Raw genomic sequence first — 14,710 nt, forward strand, 5'->3', positions numbered from 1 at the left:
TCATGCTCTCTTTCTCTCAAATAAATAAATACAATCCTTAAAAAAATAAAATAAAATGTACAATGTATGTAAAAAATAGTATATATAATATGAAGATTTCATATATGTATACATTGTGAAAGATCCCCACCATCAAATTATTTAACACATCTATCGCCTTACATATTCCCCCCCCTTTTGGGGGTGAGACCACTCAAGTTCTACTCTCTTGGCAAATTTCAGTTATAAAGTACAATATCATTAACTATACTAACCACGGTATATACCAGATCTTCAGACAGTATTCACCTTATAATTGAAAGTTTATACCCTTTTATCAATCTCACCATATTTTACTCACTCTCCCTTGGCAATCCTACCGACAAACACCATTCTACTCTGTTCTCTGAGTTAGACTTTTTTTTTTTTTTTAAGATTCCACATATAACTGATATCATGCAATGTTTATCTTTTCTTATCTGGCTTATTTCACTTAGTATAATGCCTTCCACATTCACCCATGTTGTTGACAGGACTTCCTTCTTTTTTAAGGCTAATATTCCATTGTATATATAGCACATTTTCTTTGTCCAATCATCCATCATTGGGTTGCTTCCACCTTTTGGCTATTGTGAATAATGCTACTATAAACACATGAATACAGCTATCTCTATGTGATAATGATTTGTTTCTCTGGGATATATATCCAGAAATGGGATTGTTGGATCCTTTGGTAGATCTATTTTTAATTTCTTGAGGAACCTCCATACTGTTTTCCAGAGTGGCTGCCCCAGTTTATATTCCCACCAACAGTGTACAGGAGTCCCTTTTCTCCACATCCTCACCAACACTTGTTATCTCATCTTTTTGATAATAGACATTCTAACAGGTGTGAGGTGATAGCTCATTGTGATTTTGATTTGCATTTCCCTGATGATTAGTGATGTTGAGCACCTTTACGTGATGCCCATTTGTGTGTCTTCATTGGAAAAAATATCTATTTAAATCCTTTGCCCATTTTTTAACTGGGTAATTTGTGGGATTCTTTTACTATTGAGTTGTAGGAGTTCCTTTTTTTTTAAGATTTTATTTATTTATTTGACAGAGAGAGACACAGCAAGAGAGGGAACACAAGCAGGGGGAGTGGGAGAGGAAGAAGCAGGCTTCCTGCTGAGCAGGGAGCCCGATGTGGGGCTCGATCCCAGGACCCTGGGATCGTGACCTGAGCCGAAGGCAGACGCTTAATGACTGAGCCACGCAGGTGTCCCGAGTTGTAGGAGTTCCTTGTGTAGTTTGTCTATTAACACTTTTTCAGATATGTGCTTTGCATATATTTTGTCCCATTCCATATACTGCCTTTTCATTTTGTTGATAGTTGGGTTTCCTTTGCTGTGAAGAGCTTTTTACTTTGATATAGTCCCTTTTGTTATCTTTGCTTTTGGTGTCACACCAAAAAAGAAAAAAGTCATTGACAAGACCAATATCAAGGAGCTTACTCCCTTTATTTTCCTCTAGGAGATTTATGGTTTCAGGTCTTACATTCAGGTCTTTAATTCACTTTAAGTTGATTTCTGTGTATAGTGTAAGATAGAGGGCCAGTTTCATTCTTTCACATGTAGCTGTATTAGTTTTCCTAATATCATTCGTTAAAGAGACTATACTTTCTCCACTGTATATTCTTAGCTCCTTTGTCAAAAATTAATCAACCATACACGCATGGTGCTATTCTGCTCTATTTATCTCTGTGCCTGTTTCTATTCCAATACCACACTATTTGGATTACTCAAGCTATGTAATACACATTGAAATCAGGAAGTTGATGCCTCCTCTAGCTTTGTTCTTTCTCAAGATTGCTCTAGTTCCTCAGAGGCTTTTCTGGTTCCATATGAATTTTAGGCATTTTTTTCTATTTCTGTGAAAAATGCCATTGGAATTTGATAGGGGTTGCACTGAATCTGTAGATTGCTTTGGGTAGTATAAACATTTTAACAATATTAATTATTCCAACCCATGTGCATGGAATATCTTTCCATTTATTTGTGTCATCTTTAATTTCTTTCATCATTATTTTGGAGTTTTCAGTATACAGAACTTTCACCACCTTGGTTAAATTTATTTCTAAGTATTTTATGCTTTATGGTGCTATTGTAAATGGAATTATTTTCTTAATTTCTCTTTCCAACAGTTTCTTATTAGTGTATAGAAATGCAACTGATTTTTGTAGATTGATTTTGTATCCTGCAACTTTACTGAATTTGTTTATTAGTTCCAACAGATTTTTGACATAATCTTCGGGGTTTTCTATATAAAATATCATGTCATCTGCAAACAGAGACGATTTCACTTCTTCCTTTCTGATTTTGCTGCCTTTAATTTATTTTTCTTGCATATTGCTCTGGCTAGGACTTCCAGTACTGTGTTGAATAAAAGTGTCAAGAGTAGGCATCCTTGTCTTCCTGATATTAGAGGAAGATTCAGATTTTTACCACTGAGTATGATGTTAGCTGTTGTCTTTTCATATGTGGCCTTTATTTTGTTGTACAAAATACATTTCTTCTAAATTTATTGAGAGTTTTTATCATGAAAGGATGTTGAATTTTGTCAAATGCTTTTTCTGCATCAAGTGCAATAATTAGATGATTTTTATCCTTCCTGATATGCTTCACATTTATGGATTTGTGTATGTTGAACCAACCTTGTATCCCTGGAATAAATTCCACTTGATAATGGTGTATGATCTTTTAAATATAGTGTTGAATTTGGGTTGCTAATATTTTGTTGAGGATTTTTACATCTATGTTCATCAGGGTTATTGGCCTGTAATTTCCTTTTCTGGTAGTATTCTTGTCAGTCTTTGGCATCAAAGTAATTCTGGATTCATAAAATGAGTTTGGATTGTTCCTTTCTCTTCCATTTTTTGAAAAAGTTTGAGAAGAACTGGTATTAATTCTTCTTTAAATAATTGGTAGAATTCAACAGTGAGGCCATCTGATCCTGGACTTTACTTTCTTGTGAGATTTTGGTTACTGATTCAATCTCCCTACAAGTAGTTGGTCTGTTCAGATTTTCGATTTCTTCATGATTCAGTATTAGCAGGTTGTTGATTTCTGGGAATTAATCCATTTCTTCTAGGTTGTCCAACACGCCAACATGTTTGGCATATAACTTTTCATTGTGTTAGGTACCTTGAATCAATCTATCTACCTATCTCACATATATCTGTAGCATTCATAAACATAATACACAAATAAATAAGGCATATATATTTATCAATGTTATAGTATTGTGTGTATAACATATGCAAGTATTAACACACATGTATATATTTACCCAATCATATATAGACACATGCATCATATACACACTCGTGTGTGTATATTTATATATGTATATATTCAGAGAGTTGGGTATGAGAATGGGAGAACCATGGAGTTTTGCTGGTTTATGTGCATTATGTGGCTCCCTTTTCTCCAGTTTCCTCTATTTATTTAATGTGACCTTAATTCTCTTTAAGTAAGAGAGTTCTGAGATTAATCTTAATCAAAAGAAAATGTCAGATGAAATCTTGTTTTTAATAATGAAAGAATTAGGGAGTATTAAAAGAGACAGACAAAGCAAAGAATGCTTGATGTGGAAGCAAAAAATGATGAATGGTAGCAATGAAAAAAAAAAAAACTACCATAGACAAACATGAGTGGGATGAATGTTAAGAATGAGCTAAGAGAGAGGGGCTAGCTATACTAGGACAATTTTTCTTTTTTTGAGAGAGAGATCTCACACATGTGTGGTGGGGGGGCAGAGGGAGAGGGAGAGACTCTTAAGCATGCTCCACACCCGGTGCAGAGCATAATACAGGGCTCAATCTCACAACCCTGGGATCATGACCTGAGCCGAAATCAAGAGTCAGACACTTAACTGATGGAGCCACCCAGGTGCCCCACTGGGACAAATGTTTATAAAGCTTCTGTACCAGATCCTAGAACATATGGAGGACAGAGGAAAACTGTTATATATTTCCAAAGTTATCTTATTTTTTGGAATAATGGCAAAAATTAAGAGTGTAACAAACTAATGAAGAAGGGAGGGTAGATCAAAGGGAACCCTTATACATTGCTACCATGCATATAAATTGATACAGCTTCTTGGAAAATAATTGGGCATCATCTTACAAAGTTGAACATGTGTACATCTTACATTTTAACAATCCTACCTGTAAGTACCTATGACTAAAGGAAACTCTCAAAACTATGCTCCAGAATACATGTAAGATTCTTCATGGCAGCAATACTTGTAATTGTAAAAAAAAAAAAAAAACAAAAAACCCAAAACTCAGAAAAACCCAATTGTCCATTTATAGGAAAATGAATAAAATAGATTGTGGTATATTTGTAAAAGGATTATCATATATCAATAAAAATGACAGGTAAATTATGGCACGTACTGATTAGCTGATCATTGCACCTCTTTCCTCTTCTTTCTGGTCATACAGCTCAACTGCATTTTCCAGCCTCACTTATGTTTATGTGTGATCATGGGTATCATTTGGAATTCTCTGAGAAGACAACACAATGGTGGAATTAGGCATACAAGAGTTTTATTGAGGGTGAGCCCTGTGAACAAGAAATGGCAGACAGAGCAAGAGTAGGTAGGGAAAGCCTTCAAATCATGACACAGATCAGACCAATGAGAAAGGAGAGGGGAAGACAGGATTGTGCGTAAAAAGAATATCAGACAGCAGTGCAGCCTTGAGAAAGTTTTGGGCAGCCCAATGTGAAGTTCCAGCACAAAGATTGCCCATAGATAAATTCTGCACGGGGCAGCAATGTCCAGGTCCTTGTACACTTGCTGTGCTGAGTCACTGGCTGGGAACTGCCTGGGAAGATGGGCTTAGCTCAAATGTTGGGATAGATAATAAAGGTGCTGCAGCTGGAAGACATCAGCTCACTGAATTCCTTCCAGCAGCTTCTGTGCTGGAGGGAGATATGAAAAGCACATCTCCATGGCTGCCACACCATACGACTGAGCTTTCCCAAATGGAACGTCAGAGGAAGTGATGTGTCTCATTTCCAGTCATAATCTACAGAAATGTCCTGCATGTTTTTCCTCCCTCAACAGCTTGGGGGAAGATAAGTATGGTGACCCAGGAAGCCATATGTGGAGGATAGCACAGGATAAGATGAAGGAATTCTAAGTTCCTGATTCACCACTTAGATGAGAGCCATCCACTATTAAAGCATGTGCTTTTTAGACTTTCTGCAGGCGAGAAATGAACTATTGTGTTATAATATTGAGATTTCAGGGTTTGTCTATTATGACAGCTAATTATACCTTAATTCATGCCTTTAGTGACCCATTAAATCATGGATGAATCTTGGAAACCTAATTTTGAGAGAAAAAAGCAGATCCCAAAAGACAAAATACAGTAACCTACCATTTTATGGACTCCAAACAAGTAAATCTAATAATATATTGCTTATGAATCATATTTTAGAACCATAAAATGATAAAAAAAATAGCACTAGTGGTTAATTATGAAGGGAGACGGGAAAAATGTGCAGCGAGATTAATCATAACTTCTTGGTAATAATTACATCGTCCTCTGTAATCCTTTGCATGGAAAGGCTTATTAAAGGCAGAGACTTCCTGCTAAATGGAAAACCGCTATCGTTTCCTAGGGACTAACAAGTGTTCCTATCAAAGATCTCCTATTCCTTGGGATAACAACTGATGTTTCAAAATAAAGATTTTTCTCTAAGAGGTATCACTGAATCATCCAACTTGAGAGATAACAAACTGAAAATTTAAAATATTTTTTGCATGCTGAAATATCAGAAACAAGATTATCAAATTAAATTTGAAAGTGTGTTCAGTTAGGAACTGTGTTTCGCTGCAAGTCCCCAGACTGAGAGATCGTGCTTTTAAACACACCAAGATTTATTCTCTCATGTTGAAGTCCACAGTTTGGAAATCCAGAGCTGGTATGGAAGCCGATGGTGTCCTCAGGAAACTTGCATTCTTTAAGCAGCCTTCCACAAAGTCCCGACCAACATTTATGCTTTCATGTTACCCAGGGGGCTGAGAATAAATTCTCTATTCTTAGTGGTAATATACTCAGCTAAAAATGAAGGTTCTCCTAAAGGAAAAAAGGGGGGATGTCACTTGAGAAACAACTGGAAGCATCTGTCATTGAGTGAAAAAATAAATTAAAATGGGCCTAGAAATAAAAGGCACCTTGAGTAGAATTGACTGTACACAAATCCCCTAAGCCAGAAGTTCTCTCTTTTACTGTACAAAAGCTTAGGAAAATTCTTTTTTTTTTTTTTAAGATTTTATTTATTTATTCATGAGAGACAGAGAGAGAGACAGAGGCAGAGGGAGAGGGAGAAGCAGGCTCCCCGTGGAGCAGAGAGCCCGATGCGGGACTCAATCCCAGGACCCTGGGATCATGACCCGAGCTGAAGGCAGACGCTTAACCAACTGAGCCACCCAGGCGTCCCGAAAATTCTTGCAAATATACACCAGAAAGCATGTCCAAGAAGGTTCCAAATAGCAATGTTCATAATACCAAAAAAAAAAAAACCCGAGAAACAACCAGATGTCATTAATAATAAATACATAAATTGGGGTATATTCATGCAATAAAATCTAAAACTGCAGTGGAAATCAATCATGTATCTCAAAGGAATAATAACAGCAAGTCTCGGTAGAATACAGTCATGGTTCCATTAATAGTTCAAAAATTGGCAAAACTAAGTACCGTTCATGTAGATATACATAGGTGGTTCTCTAGACTGAATGTGTCCCCCCCGCATTCATATGTTGATACCTTACCCCTCAGTGTGATGGTATTGGGAAGTGGAGCCTTTGGGAGAGATATGGAATTAGATGAAGTCATAAGGGTGGAGCCCTCATGACTGGGATTAATGCCTTCACTGGAGTCACAAGAGAGCTTCCTTCTTTTGCTCGTCTCTCCACCACGTGAATATACAATAAGAAATTGGCAGTGTACAAGCCAGAAGAGAACTCTTAGCAGAACCCAACCATGTTGGATCCCTGATCCCAGACTTCCAGCCTCCAGGACTGTGAGAAATAAATTTCTGCTGTTTATAAGTCACCCGGTTTATGGCATTTTGTTATAGCGGCCTACATTAAGACAAGTGATAAATGTATATACAGTAAAACAAGGGCATTGTATTAGTCTGGGTTCTCCAGAGAAACAGAACCAATATGATATATATAGCTATATGAGAAGAAATTTATTACAAAAATTGGCTCACAAGGTTATGTAAGTTGAGGCATCCCACAATCTGCCATCTATAAGCTGAAGAATGAGGAAAGCTGGTGGCACAATCCAGTCCAAGACCAAAGGCCTCATGGTCTAATCACAGCCCCATCAGAGTCCAAAAAGCTGAGAACCAGTTGTACCAATGTCCAAGGATAAGTGAAGATGGAGGTGTCAGCTCCAGCAGAGAAAGAGAGTGAATCCGCCCTTTCTCTAACTTTTTCTTCTATTCAGACCCTTAACAAATTAGATGATGCCCATTCACATTGGGGAGGGTCATCTGCTTTGTTCAGACAGTTCATCAGTTCAAATGCTAATTTCTTCAAGAAATACCCTTAAAGATACACCTAGAAAATATGTTTGACCAGCTATCTGGGCATCCATAGCCCAGGAAAATGGACACATAAATTAACCATCACAGTTCCATCCCTTGTCAATTTAACATCCATACATATCTCTTTAAACCATGCTTAATCTGCAAATAAAGAGAATAACCAGGTCATAATTCTCCCGAACACAATACAACTACCCCAGGGGAAACCAAAAATGCCCTAACCCCTTCCTCATAAGAGGAAGTAAACTTCTTTCAATGATGTTTACTCTTCTCCTGATATCCCGCAACTTAAATACTCTGATATAAAATTAGCAATAGTTAAATACTGATACAAAGTTGATACATCTTATGTTATATGATAAGGGAATAGGACAGTAAAGAAAACAAAGATATTTGCTTATATACACACACACACATATGGATCCATAACAAAATGAGGAAATACTCATGACAGTTATAATCCCTGTTTCTATAACTGATCATGTGGTCATAGCTGGCATTTATAACTACCTTCTTCCACTACCCATTACATATTCCCTTTGCCTTCAGCAAGCACCTCAGCTGACCATGCAGCTTTACCTGATGGAGTGACCTAAACCTTCATTCCTGAGGGGTCTAGGTCATTGGCAGTCCTCCCTGGATTGGGTTGTTATAGCTTTCCATTCACTTAATCACAAGGCACGGTAATGTTAAGAGAGGCCCTAAGGGATTGCCTGTGTATTTCTTAAGATTTTATTTTATTTTATTTTTGAGAGAGACAGACAGACAGACACCATGAGCAGGAGGGGCAGAGGGAGAGGGACAGAGAGAATCTCAGGCAGACTCCATGCTGAGCTCAGAGCCTGACTCAGGGCTTGATCTCATGACCCTGAGATCATGACCTGAGCCAAAATCAAGAGTTGGCCACTTAACCAACTGTGCCACCCAGGCACCCTGGGATTGCCTGTATTTTAGACATACTCTTCCTTGCCCTGCTGTGGAACAGCAGTCCAATTATCCCCCTTGATAGTCATGATCACTCTTTGCCCGTTGACTAAAAGGCAATGCGGAGTCCAAAGCAGCCCATCTGTTTGAACTGCTGTAACAAAATGCCAAAGACGGGGGCATTATAAACAGCAGAAATTTACTTCTCACAGCTTTAGAGGATGGAAGTCCCAATCACGGCACTGGCAAATGAGGCATCTGGGGAAAGTCTGCCTCCACTTTTCCAATGCATCCTCACATGGTAGAAGGGGTCAAGGAAGCTTTCTTGGGCCACATCTATAAAGGCACTAATACACTTCCCAGAGGTCCCATCTACTAATCACCTCTCAGAGGTCCCACCTCCTAATACCATAACCTTAGAGATTAAGTTTCAACGTATGAATTTGCGGAGGGACACAAACTTTCACATCATAGCAAGTATAATTGATACAAAACTCAGTGTTAAAGATGGGCTCAATGGTGTCCACTCAAAATTCATATGTTGAAACTCTAACCCTCAGTACCTCAGAATGTGACTGTATTTGGACAGGGCCATTAAAGCGGTAATTAACTTAAAATGGGATCATTAGGGTGGGACCTAATCCAATCTGACTGGTGTCCAGTATAAGATTAAGATACAGAGAAAGACAGCAGGCATGTTTGCACAGAGAGATGGCTATGTGAATATATAGTGAGAAAATGACTATCTGCTAGCCAAGAAGCAAAGTCTATGAAGAATCAAAACCTGCTGCCACCTTGATCTTGCACTTCTAGGCCTCCAGAACTATGAGAGAATAAATTTCTCTTAAGTCACCCAATCTTTGGCATTTTGTTACGGCAGCCCAAGCTGACTAATACAGTCAGGATTATGGATTTTCCTGAGGGTCAGGCAGAAGGATGAAATCAGGGAGGACCATAGATTATCTTCTAAGGTAGTGATAATATTCTATAATGTTAATGTGGATGACAGGTATGTGGAATTTTAGTATTATTACTTTAACTAAAATATATTTTATACGTTGTCTTATATATATATTATGTTTTATCATTTAAATATGGAGAAAAAGATGTGAAGATCAGCATTTAAGTTGAGGAAAAAAATAATGATGTAAAACATTTGAACAAAGATCTATATTATATAATTAAGAGAAAGATATACTTTAGATTCAGGACCACAGCATTAAAACTAACTTTAAGAGTCCAATTCCTCCAAAGCTTAAAATGTATTTTATTCAAGGAGAAAGTTGAGTGTTAAGAGTGTCAATTTAATTTGTTAGTGTGAAAACTAATTATCATTTGTTAGCAGTTTATTATACCTACTGCTGTGACTACTTTATTGAATAAGAATTATCATCATAGATAAATTAAGAATAGAGGTAGAGATACAGGTAGAGAGAAAGATAAAATTAGAGTAGGTAGAGTTTATTGACATATGTGTGCAGTACAGAAAGACAACTTTAAGAGCAACTTATTATTTTAATCAAACTACTTTCCCTTCATGACTGATATTATTGTGTTATGTGACATTGCCTAATGGAAGGTAGACTAGACCAGGAGTCAGAAGGATATGTTCTAATTCTGATCTTAAACTCTCTGAGACTTAATTCCTTCCTCTGTACACAAAGGGAATAGATATACGTGCCTGCCTACCTGATGGTTCAACTTGAAAATCATAGCAAATTAGAGCTAGAAGGCCAATTAAACATCTTATGGTTTAGCTTATTCCTTCTAAACATGATGAAACTGAGATTTAGGAAAAGACCCAGGTAGTTCATTTGAATATTGGGTCTAGAACTCAAGTCTCTTGAGGTAATCTCCCAGAAATTAGAAGGAAAAAAATGAAAATTGAAGTGAAAAAGTAAAAAATGGGCAAACGGTGTAGAATTACAATACCTAAATAATAAGTTGGGGAAAGATAGGAGAGAGAAAAATGGAAGGGAGGAAATCATCCATGAAATAATTCAACAAAGTGGATCAACCTGAAGGAAATATATTTCCATATTGAAAAGGCCCACTAAGTGTCCATCACAACAGGTGAAACTCTACCTTGGTAGGGATTCATTATTGTGAAATTCAAGAATGTTGGGGATGGAAAGATTCTTCAAGCTCCTGGGGGTGGAGGGCAGATAACATTGGAGGATCATGAAAAATTTTCAATATTAACAACAGATATTTCACTAGTAGTACTGTTTCATTAGCAACACTGAAATCTAGAAGAAAATGAATTGGTATTTTCAAAAATGCTGAAGGAAAAAGACTTCCAACCTTGAGTCCCATACTCAACCCAACTATCAATGAAATGTGAAGGTAGAATAAAGTCATAGATGAGGTAAACTATAAGGAAAAGCAAAGCCATGACACTGGTTATCTCCAGGGATATAAAGGAAGATGCAGTCAGTCTAGGAAGAACAAAAAAGGGAATTCTAAAGGTGTGGTAATGATCATGTCTTACTGGGTAGTCTATTTTATTTTTCAGTAAGAATAACAATTTCATTATTAACCATTAATAAGAATATAGAATATAAAATATAAAAAGAAAGAATGAAATAAAAAATAAACACCAAAATGTTAAATTGAAAAAATGACTATCAATGTAGAGGTTGCATGGCAGTAGGGTTAAGAGGGCTCAACTGTGGTGAGATTTCTCATGTGTGACTTTTCATATAATCTTGAATCAAGTAAATGTATTGTCAAAATTTTAAATTAAAAATTGAAAAGAGAAACAAAGTATCCTAAGGGTAAAGAGAAACTGAGTGATTCATCAAAGCTACATTTTCAGGGGCGCCTGGGTGGCTCAGTCATTGGGCGTCTGCCTTCGGCTCAGGTCATGATCCCAGGGTCCTGGGATCGAGCCCCACATCGGGCTCTCTGCTCTGCAGGAAGCCTGCTTCTCCCTCTCTTGCTCCCCCTGCTTGTGTTCCCTCTCTCGCTGTGCCTCTTTCTGTCAAATAAATTAATTAAAAAAAAAAAAGCTACATTTTCATGAAAGCACAATATCTCCAAAATGGATGAAGAATTTAAATAAGCACTTCATAGAAGGGGACCATTGAGAGGTCAATAAACATTTGAAAAAAATAACCACTCTCACTATTAATCATGGAAGTACTAATTGAAATAATAATAAAATACAGTTTTATATTTTTTGGAAGATTTATTATTTATTTGAGAGACAGAAAGCACAAGTGGAAGGGGCAGAGGGAGGGGGAGATAGAATCTCAAGCGCCTGGTTGGTTCAGTTGGTTAAGCGCCTGCCTTTGGCTCAGGTCATGATCCTGGGATCAAGCCCCAAGTTGGGCTCCCTGCTCAGCAGGGAGTCTGCTTCCCCCTTTCCCTTTGACCCTCCCCCACTTATCCACACGGGGTCTCTCTCTCTCTCAAATAAATAAATAAAATCTTTAAAAGAAAAAAAAAGAATCTCAAGCAATCCTCATGCTGAGTGCAGAGCTTAATTTGGGGCTCGATCTCAGGACCTGAGCTGAAGCCAAGAGTCAGTCGCTCAGTCGACTGCACCACCCAGGCATAAAATACAGTTTTATACCTATCATTGGTGTGACATTACCTCGATTTAGCTAGGATACAGAGAAATGAGGATTCTTATATGCTGGTGGTAGAATGTAAATTGGTGCAATCTGTCAGTGTCTAGGAAGTAGATGACACACATACCCTTTTACCTAAACATCCTTTTTGGGCTATAACTTAGAGAAACTCACACATTTGCACAAAGAGGCATACATGAATATTTGGCAACATTCACTTGTAATACTGAAACATTCAAAACAACATAAATGGCCTCAACACAAGAATAGGTAAATAAATGGTAGTACATTCACACCACAGAATACTACATATCATTAAAATGAGTGAACTCGGGCTAATCCATATGTATCAACCTGGATAAATTTTGAAAGACAATATTGACTGGAGGAAAAAAAAATCAATTTGCAGAATTATTCATAAGCAATGTGGAGTTACTTAGATATTTTTAAAAGAAGGTAGATTCGGGTGTTTACATCACATATCCCCCAGCAAACTTAAAATACATGGAAGAAATTTTTATTTCGCAGTCTCTCCTTGGGGTTTTTCTCTTTGGTACTTCCCACATTTAGTGCATACTTTCTCCCTACTACTATTCTCAGACCCAGGGGAAGAAGAACACCTGCCCCAGGGCTCATGTTTTAGAGGACTCCAATACCACAAATATACATACACAAAAATGCATGAAAGAATATACAGGCATCCCTTGAACTCAGGCTCTGGTGCTCAGTGCTAACCCAACACAACCCACTCCTCTAAGCATCCGCTTTTACACCTGACACCATTTCAGACCCCCTGGAAGGATGTCCACAAAACTAAAGGCAGTCATGTCTCAGCCAGCGCTCAGAAGCTTTCTAATGTATGCCCTTGCTAACAATAGAAACAGAATCTTCTTTTGATTTCTAAGAGACTTAGAATGGCCGGGGATGCTAAAGTAAGAGAAAAGGGCTCACTTTTCAAATCCTTGTCAGATAATCAGGAACACAATAGATTTCCGCCTATTGCAATATTTCCCAATAATGCTGAGGGTCCATTTTCTTGCTTTTCTTTGGAAATCACTACAAATTAGCATGGTGTTTGCAAGGTGGCATCTGAAGGAAATTTTGCAAAACTAAACCATTTATAGAACTCTTAAATTTGATTATGTATAGGCCCAGACATAACGGGTGCAGTATGGTACCAGTTCTTTCAATTGTCAACTAAATGAACATTGAATGCCAAAATTATTAGTTTTAATTTTGATAAAAATACTTGGTAAGATTTCAGTAGCTTTTTACAAATTAAAAAATTTTCAGCTTTAGTTAAAAACCTTTTACTAAGGGGTGCCCAGGTGGCTCAGTGGGTTGAGCATCTGACTCTTGATTTCAGTTCAGGTCATGATCTCAGGGTCATGAGATTGAGTGCCACATCGGGGGCCATACTCAAGCAGAGTCTGCTTGTCCCTCTCCCTCTGCTCTTCCCCCTACTCCCTTGTTCTTGCTCTCAAATAAATAAATAAATAAATATGTTTTTTAAAAATCCTTTTACTGGGGCGCCTGGGTGGCTCAGTCGTTAAGCGTCTGCCTTCGGCTCAGGTCATGATCTCAGGGTCCTGGGATCGAGTCCCACATGGGGCTCCCTGCTCGGCGGGAAGCCTGCTTCTCCCCCTCTGCCCCTCCCCTGCTTGTGTTCCCTCTCTCACTGTCTCTCTCTCTCTCTCTGTCAAAATAAATAAATAAAATCTTTAAAAAAAAAATCCTTTTACTAAAAAACAGTTATTAATTATAATTGTGTATTTGGTTTTTAATCTTAATTTTGGTTTAGATTAGTGTAAACAATGGAACTAAACATTCAAAAATTATATGAAATATTGAATATATTAGGGATTTTGCTGAAATGACACGAAAAGACTTTCATGAATTAAACATGTAATAATTAATGTTATATTTCCCTTATTTTATTACTTACCTAAACATCATTAACCCATCGACAGAACTAGATATACACAATAATAATTAATTTTAGTGGTTTAGCTTTTAAAAATGTACAGTTTTAAATTTTGTTATTATGAAGGTATGTTTGCCAAGATAAAAGGGTAGCATCTGTCAATGTATATTGTAGATTCACCAATTTGTTAGTTTGATTTGTAACTTTTGACTATTCAGACCTATCATATAGGGACCTCAGAGAAACAAAGGGAGCCCCAGTTAACAAGACCTGGTCTCCTTACAACATACTAGCACAGTTTTTAGCACTTATACCTGAGAACATTTTGGACAAGGAACAATCCTCTTTAGAGGGCCGATCAGGCCTTGCTGTGCCTTGTTCTCCTACCTTCTTCTTGCTCTCAGAGAATTCTCTAACTCACATTCCCTAACATCTTTTTGTGGCTGAGTCTGAGACCTCATCCAGTAGTATTTGCACTTGTAAAAACTATCTGCCATCATAGATGATATCTTAATGTAAGAACTCTCTGGGCTTCAGTTAACAGACATCACTGGGGCAGACATTTTTGAACAAGGATGCCTTGTGTTTAAAGAACATGTATATTGGGGCGCCTGGGCAGCTCAGTTGGTTAAGCCTCTGCCTTCGGCTCAGGTCATGATCCCAGGGTCCTGGGATCAAGCCCCGCATCAGGC

At 37.6% G+C, this 14,710-nt stretch overlaps 1 long non-coding RNA gene across 1 annotated transcript in view; it reads right to left on the reverse strand.

The window, feature by feature from the left end:
- The window catches only part of LOC135361920 (uncharacterized), a 357,682-nt gene that overhangs the window by 67,562 nt on the left and 275,410 nt on the right, over window positions 1–14,710 (reverse strand). Inside the window, exon 4 of the long non-coding RNA XR_010406089.1 lies at window positions 4,421–4,531. This is a non-coding gene — a long non-coding RNA (uncharacterized LOC135361920). The remainder of the gene's footprint in view (window positions 1–4,420; window positions 4,532–14,710) is intronic.

This window comes from Mirounga angustirostris, unplaced genomic scaffold, assembly GCF_029215605.1.
Source record: "Mirounga angustirostris isolate CCGP_5_RB_7025 unplaced genomic scaffold, mMirAng1.0.hap1 SCAF_11, whole genome shotgun sequence".
NCBI lineage: Eukaryota > Metazoa > Chordata > Mammalia > Carnivora > Phocidae > Mirounga > Mirounga angustirostris.